Genomic DNA, 10,339 nt, shown 5'->3' with positions numbered 1-10,339 from the left:
TTGAGTGAGACATAGGAACCTTAAGCAAGAATTCCAGATAAAGCACATAGCGTGTTAGAAGAGAAAACCATAGTCCTAAAATGAAACTTAGTTTTTGTTGGTCACAGCACATCAACTCCGAGCCTGAGTACTGGCACTCAGCTCTTTGGTTCAAGGCTAGCCCTCTACCCCTTTGGTTTTTTGTCAGGTAACTAGAGAGAAATCTCATAGACTTTCTTCCCAGGCTAGCTTAGAATCTCCACTCTCAGATCTCAGTCTCTTAATTGGCTAGGATTGTAGGTATGAGCCACCAGTATCCACCACCCCCAAACTGAAACTTTTGAGATTCTAGTAAGTTCAATTTTCAGTGGAAACCTCAAAAAGTATGGCCAGGAAAGACCTCCTAGAATGGTTCTTGCTACTAAAGAATTGAAGCTACAGAATGAGCAACCAGGAAGTTGTCTGTTAGTAAAGATGCAAGTATAGAAGGGTGCCATTAATTTCAGTTATTTTTGTCAACATGGTTGATCTTCAGTACAATCCGAGCTTGTTGTCACAATTCATCTACCTCTTGGCATAAGCTGAGCCTGGGCCTATTCTACCTCAAATGCAAGAGATGCAAAAGAATAGCCTTCAGTATTCCTGCCTAGGATCATGACAAGTAGTTGAAGGTCTGAAAGACGCAATGCATTCCTGGCATGGGAAGATGTGGGAGACACAGCCTAGGGATCAAACTCATGGTCACAGCATTTAACCCCTTCTTCTTCGAGGAAACTGACCTCCCACAAAGTGGCAGTGACATAATTCATGTGGTGCATTTTCTGATATGAAGGAGGCATCATGTCTGAGTAAACAACTCACTTGTAGTCAAAGAAAAGGAAAGTCTTTTGTGTCCCCATTAGGCCCAGTCTCAGTTAATCTTCATCTAATACTTTGTGCAGATTCCAATCCTACCAGAAAGTCCATGATATGGAGGAAAGTATGATCTCCTGGCTTCTAACTGGTCCTGTCGAACTGAGACCACTTTCTGTTTTGAATCTGTTTCTCCTGCCATGGCAGTGGCTGGTGGTGAGAAAGCTCATTCTCTGAATTGTGCCTAGTCCCAAATCTTTTCAAAGAAAGTCAAGAAATGACATATTCTGCTTGATGGAGTGAGTTTCCCATGTTCAAAGAGGTCAATTAATACCTTATTCTGAGGCCCAGGTGGAGGTTCTTCACCAGATACTCTAAGCTGTAGTGGGAGATAGCTCAGACTCCAGGCCATCCTCACGTTTCTCCAGCTCTTTCTCATGAACCAAAAGGTCACAGGAGTTTAGTTGAGAAACAAGGAGAAATGAGAGTAGCAGAAGAAACATTGGCAGGGGTGAAAAAGAGCTCAGAAAATCTCCTAGGACCATTCATATCACTTGGGAGTCACATCATAAAATTAGGGAATAAAAGTATTGAATTACTACCTAAATTAGTAACTTAATTGCTCTTACTACACGTGTTCTGTCAAAAGGTAGGTATCCTAGCTCTATATTGAAGAGGAAAAGAGAGCACAATCTTTCCTCAAAAAGTTCTACTGAGTATCTTCATTCACCACCAAGGTTGTTCTTAGTCTCTACTTCTCTGTTACTTTCCTTTGCTGGTTCTAGCAATGACATTTGAAAGTGTTAATATCTTCAGAAGTAATTACATTTAATTTTAATACATTTCTTATCAAATAAAACAAATTTTCGGGAAAATCTGTCTATGGTACATTTTCCTCCAAGGCATATTAATTAGATGATATTAAGTATTATTTATATAGTTTCATTTTTAAAACTTGAACAAAATGTTTTGTTAAATTAGCACTAATTAGTTGCACATTTTCCATCTCTGTATATGTGTAAAATATATCTTAACAACACCTTATATGTTTTCTTCATCTTTCCTCCTTTCCCAAAACAGATTCATTGTGCATCTTCACAGAATCACTTAAACTATTTGCCCATATTCTCTCTCCTTCACATTTCTAATCCTCCATACATATACTTTATTATTACATATACTCAAGAGAGAACTTGTTCTAACTCATAAATATTTTAAGTGTATTTTATGTTTTGGAATTAATTTCATCAGTGTACACCAAATATTCATATACTTCATTCGAGTTGACCATGCAGCATGCAGATGAATGTGTTTTTCTAACCTTCCTCCATCTTTCATCATTCAACAATTTTTGATGAATCTCATTTTATACCTCTTTATTCAACTTTTCTTTTTCTTTTTTTCTTTTTTTTTTTTTTTTTTGGGTCCGGTCGTGGGGCCTGAACTCTGGGCCTGGGCGCTATCATTCAGCTCTTCAGCTCAAGGCTAGCACTCTACCACTTGAGCCACAGCGCCACTTCCGGCTTTTTTTCTTTTTGCTTATGTGGTGCTGGGGAATCGAACCCAGGGCCTCATGCATGCAAGTCAAGCGCTCTACCACTGAACCACCTTCCCAGCCCTTTATTCAACTTTTCAAGATAATTTGTTATTAAGCTTCTAGCATTGTCGTTCCACCCAATTGTTGCCTTCTTAAAATTGCTTCAATTTATAAACTATATATGATTGTCCTGTATGTGTTCTCTGATATATTTAAATTTCAGTCTACCATTCACATATTATAGGATATCTTTAACCTGTTGTAACTGCTATGGAAATCATTATGGAGATTCCTCACAAAAGCAAAAACACAATTCCATAAAACCCAGTACAATTAGGATTATGTATACCCAAAAATATTCTGAAATGAAATAGTAGAAGCATTCGCTTTTCTTATATCCCAGTATATGTTTATAGCTATGGATATCACATTTTACTTATTCCTTCTTTCTGGGGCACCTAGGTTGACTGCAGAACTTGATTGCTATGAATACTCCTGCCATGAACATGGATATTCATGTTGAATCATAACCCTTCAATATGTATCTAAGTTGCTGTAAAAGTCATTAAAATATGTGTCTTTTTGGTATTGTGTAAACTTCCATTCTGAGCTTCATATGGGTTGCATTAGTTTATAATGCCACACAACTAAATATAGTTCCTGATTTATTTCAAACTCTCCAGCATTTGTTTTTATTTGTTTGAGTTGTCAAAAGTATTCTGATGTGTAAGATGGAATCTCATTGACTTTTTGATATATAATTCCTTTGTGGATAAGAATTTCAAACATTTCATTTATTTATTAAACATTTACATTTGTACTTCATTCCTAATCAGTGTCTTTCTTTTTTGTTATTTGATCCATTTTTAAGTTTTAGAATTTGTGATTTTTCCCATTCCAACTATTCACCTTAGTAAAAAATTATATCACTACAGTGGTGCACAATTTACTAAAATCAACTGATTGTGCATTTATAACACTGTTGTTTTTTACAACCAGGAAATTATTTCAATAAAGATGCCCAAATTCTTTCACTAGAAAGATAGATTGAAAGGATAGTGTCTCCTATTAGCTCTAAGCTAATCTAAGAATTACCAGTCACAGCCGAGGCCCCAAGAGTTGGGCTAAGTAAAATGCACTAACACAGTAAAAGAGCATTTAAAATGATCAAAGGGATTCATAATATTTTTTAAAAGGCACCACTTTCAACAAGCAAACGGTGAAGTTCACAAGCAGACCATAGGAATCTGAACATCATTAAGATCAAAGGATAAAAGTATACAGGACAACTTTAGAACATTGACTCAGAACTGGTGGGGGGGAGGGACCACTAGATACCAAAACTCAATGCTGAAAGGAAGACGTGTTTTATCCCAAACCTCAGCTGTGTCTGACTCTCTCACACCACACAGACACACAGACACACACACACACACACACACACACACACACACACACACACACACACAAACACACACCTCGTGTACACAGAGAACCCTGGGGCAGTTGTATCTAGGACAATGAAGCTTGTATATTCTTCCTTTTAAATAATCAAATGTGATGTTGTGGTTGGCTTCACAGCCGCACCACACCTGAGCAGGAGGGAAAGGATGCCTTAGACTGCAGGATGGCATTGTGTACCCCTGGCTTCCTGTGTAAGACTGCAGTTTATGGTCCCCTAGGTAGGGTTGGCCAAACTGAACTGGGGGTACACTTTGCCTGGAGGATGGAACCCCGAGCCCTGCATATATGGTTAACCGGGCTTGGAAAACCCTGTCAGCATGTCTGGGATGGTGTCTCAGCAATGGGGAGAAGTTGATACCTGTAGTTGGACATGGCAGGAGGCAGGAGGATAGCAGGAATCCTGAAGAGAGGAGAGGGACAGGAGTGAATGCACCTTTCCGTGGAGAAGGCTAGGCCACACTAATGAAGTTCCCAGCCCACACGAGGAAGCGACCGCCCAGGTCCCCAGATGCCCCACCCGGTCGTGTCTACAAAGCCTGGTCCAGATCCATAGCTAGAACTTCCCCGGCTGCCCTGGATTCAGTGTAGCAGGAACAGTAAACTCCAGATGTGCCTCCTACACCTGGCCATTGCAGCTCGATTATTATCACAATTCTTTCCCTGGTATCCCTGTATCTGCTATTCTGTTCTACCACCCATAACTCATAGTGCCATGGTTCCAGCCACCTGATCCCTGACACCCCTGACATTGATACCCTATTCCCCAAAAAAAAAAAAAAAAACAGGGCAGATCCCATATCTTAGCTATGGTAAATTATGCTGCAATAAACATAGTCGTACTGGTAGTTTAGTGTGGTCTTGTATGTAAACATTTGGGTAAATGCCCAAAAGTGGGATTGCTGGGTCATAGGGGAGCTCTATGTGGAGTCTTTTGAGGAACCTCCATACTACTTTCCAAAGTGTTTGAACAAGTTTACACTCCCACCAACAATGCAGTAAGGTTCCCTTCTCTCCACATCCCTTCCAGCATCTGTTATTAGAGTTCTTGATTTTTGCCATTCTAACTGGAGTGAGCTTGTATCTCAATGTTGTTTTGATTTGCACTTCTTTTATGGCTAGGGAGGTTGAGCATTTCTTCATGTGTCTATTGGCCATCCTTCTTTCTTCTTCAGAAAAGTTTCTCTTTAAGTCATTTGCCCACTTATTTATTGGGCAGTTGTTTCTTTGAGTATTTATTGTTGGGGGATTTAATTTTTTGAGTTCCAAGTATATTTTAGATATGAGACCACTGTCCGCTGTATGGCTAGTGAAGATCTTCTCCCAATCCATAGGCTTTCTATTGATCTTGCTAGCTATGTCCTTTGCCATGCAGAAGCTCTGAAGCTTCATGCAATCCCTTTTGTCCAACCCTTCTTTGATTTGTTGTGTTTCTGGGTCTCTATTAAGAAAATTTCGGCCTGTGCCAAGGAGACCTAGGGTATCTCCTATTCCATCCTGTAATGTTTTCAGATTGTCTGCTTTGACTCCGAGGTCTTTGATCCATTTGGAGTTAATTCTGGTGCAGGGTGATATATAAGGATCTAGCTTTAGTTTTCTACAAGTAGTTAACCAATTTTACCAGCACCATTTACTGAAGAGGCTGTCTTTCTTCAATTCTATTATTTTAGCTCCCTTATCAAAGATCAGATGGCTATAGGTCTGTAGGTTCATTTCTGGGTTTCAATTCTACTCCATTGTTCCCGAGGTCTGTTCTTGTGCCAGTAGCAAGCTGTATTGACTACTATGGCTTTATAGTAGAGTTTGAAATTTGGTATTGATATACCTCCAGCCGTGTTCTTTCTGTTGAGGAGCGTTTTTGCTATCCGGAGTCTTTTTTGTTCCATATGAATTTTTGGATTGGCTCTTCTATTTCCATGAATAGTGAGGTTGGAATTTTGATAGATATAGCATTGAATTTGTCAATAGCTAAGATATGGAACCAACCCAGATGCCCCTCAGTAGATGAATGGATCAAGAAAATGTGGTATATATATATATATATATATATATATATATATATATATATATATATATATAATGGAATTCTATTCCTCCCTCAGAAAGAATGACATTGTCCATTTGTTAGGAAATGAAAGTTTTGGAAAAAAAAATCATATGAAGTGAAGTAAGCCAGGCCCAAAAAAATATAGGTCCCATGGTTTTCCTTCTTTGCAATATCTAGTATATATATGAGTCAACCAGAAAAGGTCAGATAAGGTGATGTTAGGAAAATGAACTCTAAGATATGTATTTAAATTTTTTTTCTTTCATGCATTTGTTTCTACAGCATTTATATGATTATTTCTTTGTTGCTTTGTATGTCCCTCCCCCACAGTATAACCCCTGCTTTCTCTGTATTTCATTTCGGTATAATTTGTGGAGGGGTAGGGGAAAAACAAGTCGTTTAAATAAGGATACAGGTGGAACAATGAGAAGTACAAGTTGCAACAATGAGAAGTACAAGTTGTCATGTCAAAAACGAACTTTACAATTTTGGGGGGGGAGGATTAGGTGGGGGGCAGGGGGAGGCTGGGAAGGGATGGGAAGGGTAAACAAAGGAGGAGGCTACAATGCTTGATAAGAAATGTACTCACTATCTTGCCCATGTAATTGTAACCCCTCTGTACAGTATTTTCACAATAAAAAGAAGTTAAAATAAAAAAATCAAGGGTACAGCCAGTCGTGTTGGGTAACCCTGGCCTCATGCAGGCACATGGGACAAGTTATTCCTCAGGTATTTACCATGAGCGACTAACTGGAGGTGGAAAGCAAAGAGGTTATACCGAGGTGAGTAAAATGTAGGGTCATCAACATATCATTGGTTGCTGGGAAAAGAAGGCCCTAAGATAAAAGTTAATGAGAAGAGAATATTTTACAAAGAATGTGGGGGATGATGCAATAGGTTTAGCTTAGTCTCTTATACTAGTGGCCGGAATTATTTTATGACACAGACATGTAATTTTGCATTTAAAAAATTATATGAAGATACAGATATGTGGTATTATATTAATTTATAGAATAGTTGCATATAATTAATGCTATTCAATATTTTATGCTCTATGATAGTTAACTCATCAGTCTACCATAGTCAATATGAATTGAGCTATTAACAAATGGAATTTCACTGTCAAATATTAAAAGGAGATTACTGATGTTAGCTAGAACAGTAAAACTGAATAAAGCTACAAGTTTGAAAGGAGGGGGTCAGTGTTATGGGATTCTTCACCATTGAATCTGGGAAGAATAGAATGTGTTCTGTTGAATTACTAGTTTGTTTTAACCTTGTTAGAAATCAGAAAATTATTATTTATTCTTGCTTTGGGGGACCTCTTTAGTGAATGGTTTACAAAAAAATCAACATGACTTTGAAAATTCACTGATGTGAATTATCAGATTAACATTATATGCAAAGCTGTCCTGTGATGCAGCCAGGCTAGATTCCTTTTCTATTAAATTAATGAAATAAGTTTAGTTTTGAATGGATGGACAATCCATGACATTTGTTCCAAAACCAGAAAAGATACAGGAGGAAATGATAGAGGAAGGAGACCCAAGTCTCCTGAAATTAGCAGAAATATATAGAAATATAATTTAAAAATTCATGGTCCAAAGCAAACCCTGGCAGGAAAGTCTGTGAGACTCTTATCTCCAATTAACCACCAGAAAAGAGGAAATGTTGTTGTGGCTCAAGTAGTAGAAGGCTCCCCTTGATCTGAGGAGTTCAGGAATGTGTTAACACTCAGGCACAGAGTTCAAGCCACACAACTGACCAAAAGAATTTTTTTAAAAAATTAAAGCATCAAACAACCTGAAGATATTGTCCAGAATAAAGAATGTGGAATTATGCACTTATATGATTTTAGTCACTGGCAACCTAGTTTACCAGGAGAGGATGGGTGATTTGTGTGTGTACGAAAACCTGCAAAACTATTTTGCACTTTACCAAGGAAGGAGGGACTGGAGGAAGGGGAAAGGTGTTTGGCGGCCTTTCCTTTTGGTTCAGTGATTGTTTTCTGGAGTCAAATTCAGAGAAATTCCACTGGTAATCCTACTTGCATGGGTAACAAAGGAGCCATTCCCTGGAAGTGGTATTTGTCCTGTCTTTGGCCTGATTCCAACTGCCAATGGGTAATCCAAGTCCCACTTCAGGACCAAGACGCCTTGAAGACAACTTATCCCCCAGGCAAGTGGATGGACCTAACCACAGCCAGAAAAGACATGTTAAGGGCAGCACGTGAGATCTAGACCACACAGAGATTTTTTTGTCATTCTCATTTTGCATTACCACTTTGATTCTACAAAATAATTTATGGATTTTAACACCTGCCCCCTCTCCTCCCTGCTTTGGATTAAGCTCACAAAAATCCTGCTCTAGCTCCCAGGACACTTAACTCTTAGGCTTGACCAATCGTTTCCATGATAGAGAATGACTTAATTTTATTTTGAACACATAAACATGCATATAAAACTAGCAAATTTTGATCTTAGGAGAAAACAGCCTTGTTCCCCTCTCAAATTTATTGAGAGATAAGCAGTTTTAGAGGGGAATCTGTTTTTCTTTTTAGATAAAAGACTTGTAGGAAAATATGTTCATAATCTGGCTGCTCCTCCCCACACTTCAATATCTAAAATACAGATTTCATAAGAATTTACAAGAAAGAATACAAAAATCAAACACTGGGAATGCTCAGATACAGAATATTTACAAAACCCAGAATATGACTTTGTTGTCTGAGGGAAGGGCTCTCTTTATATAAATTAACCAACCTAAAGGAGCAGCCATTAGTACCTGACATGAGTGTCAATGGTTGCTATTCCATGGACAGGAATGGGACAGCCTGAGCCGGTAGGAGGATGCAGGGAAGAAAGCTTCCACACTGACCTGAGTACAAAAGTTGGAATTACCACCTCTGGGCCTGTCTTTCTTCTTACAGCACAACAGCGTCGTCCCTTGCTCCAATAAAGCTAACTATGTACAAGCAGATCTGGAGAATGGCTTTGGTTCAGTCGGCCCCATTAGGCAATGCATGTGTGTGGTCATTCAGGCTTTGGCCTGCAGGTGGGTGCTAGAGTGCTTCAGTGGCATAGTTCCATGCACGCCCATGCCCAGGTAGAGCTTCCAGCGACTGCAGACTGCTGGCTCTGTGCTGTGGCACCCACCGGGCACCGCCCTAGCCCACCAGCATGTCTTCTTCTACCACAGTCCCCTGGCATTGCAGAAGGTGGGCACGCTGCATTTAGGCTTCTACTTCACCAGAGGCCCCAACATGCCCAGTGGGCTCAGTGTGCCAGATGAAGAGGCTGCCATCTGAATTACTAATTTTATGGAGCAGTTGTAAACAAAGTGATACACATTAGTGTATGCACAACGTTATATCCTGAGTCTGTAGTTTCCAAAGGACATTGAACTTGATACTAGCAAGAATGGGTTTTTTTGTTTGTATTTATGTATTGTTTGTATTGTATTTGCCATAATGGCAAACTGAAAAAAAAGTACAATAAAATTGTTATCCAAAAACACAGTATTAAATCTTAGAATTTGAAAAATAGTTGCATTAAAGTAGTGCAAATGAAGTTATACTAGAATGATAAAATAAGTACAAACGATATTACTTTAGGTACATTCAAAAGTAAAAAAAAAAATAAGGAATTATAGAAAGAATACCTACTCTATACAAAATATTACAATGGTTTTAAAGGTTGAAATAATATAGTTTATATATATTGTTGTAATAAAACATAGTCTTTCTATGTTTTGGTTCTGTTTATATCACTGAAGGAAAATATTAGAAAGTAGAAATTGTATGTGGCACCTGTTGCTTCCAGTCCCAAGAAGGGGAGTGTCACTTCTAAATGTGGGTCCTGGGAAGGTCCGCATACCCAGCCCATGTAGACCCATCAGAGTTCCGTGTGGTGACCCTGCAGGGACTCCAGGGTACCACAAGGTTGCTGCATTGTATCTCTAAAGCCTTCACCTTTGTTCTACCTTGAGATTTATAGAATAAAAGGTTTAGTGGGGCTTAGACAAAGAGTCGTGAATTCCAAGGGAATATCTAAAACACCAGTCCACATATGCACAATTCCAATAAGGTAACTTTCTACCTGAATATAGGAAAACAATACAGTGAAGCAAAGAAAGTGGGCCCTAGAACTAAGTAAAACTTACTAACCAGACATGACTGAGGCAAGCAAATTTAACCTAACAGACAAATATGCAAAATATTCACTGTTTATAAAAATACACTTGAAAACAACGTGCAGTAGAAGATGGATACCTTGTATTAATACTTACTCAACTAGGTCACATTGGCTCACAACTACAGTACTATATAGGAAAATTGAACTCTTGTGAATAACAAGTCTACAAGATTCAATCTCCGAAATAACCAGCAAAAGCTAGGCTGGACCGGCACTGGTGATTCATATCCATAATCCTACTTACTCAGGAGGCTGAGATCTGAGGATCCT

The sequence above is a fragment of the Dipodomys merriami genome, unplaced genomic scaffold (genome assembly GCF_024711535.1).
Source record: "Dipodomys merriami isolate MVZ:Mamm:240054 unplaced genomic scaffold, mDipMer1.0.p SCAF_428, whole genome shotgun sequence".
NCBI lineage: Eukaryota > Metazoa > Chordata > Mammalia > Rodentia > Heteromyidae > Dipodomys > Dipodomys merriami.
Note: the sequence above shows the minus strand (reverse complement) of the source record.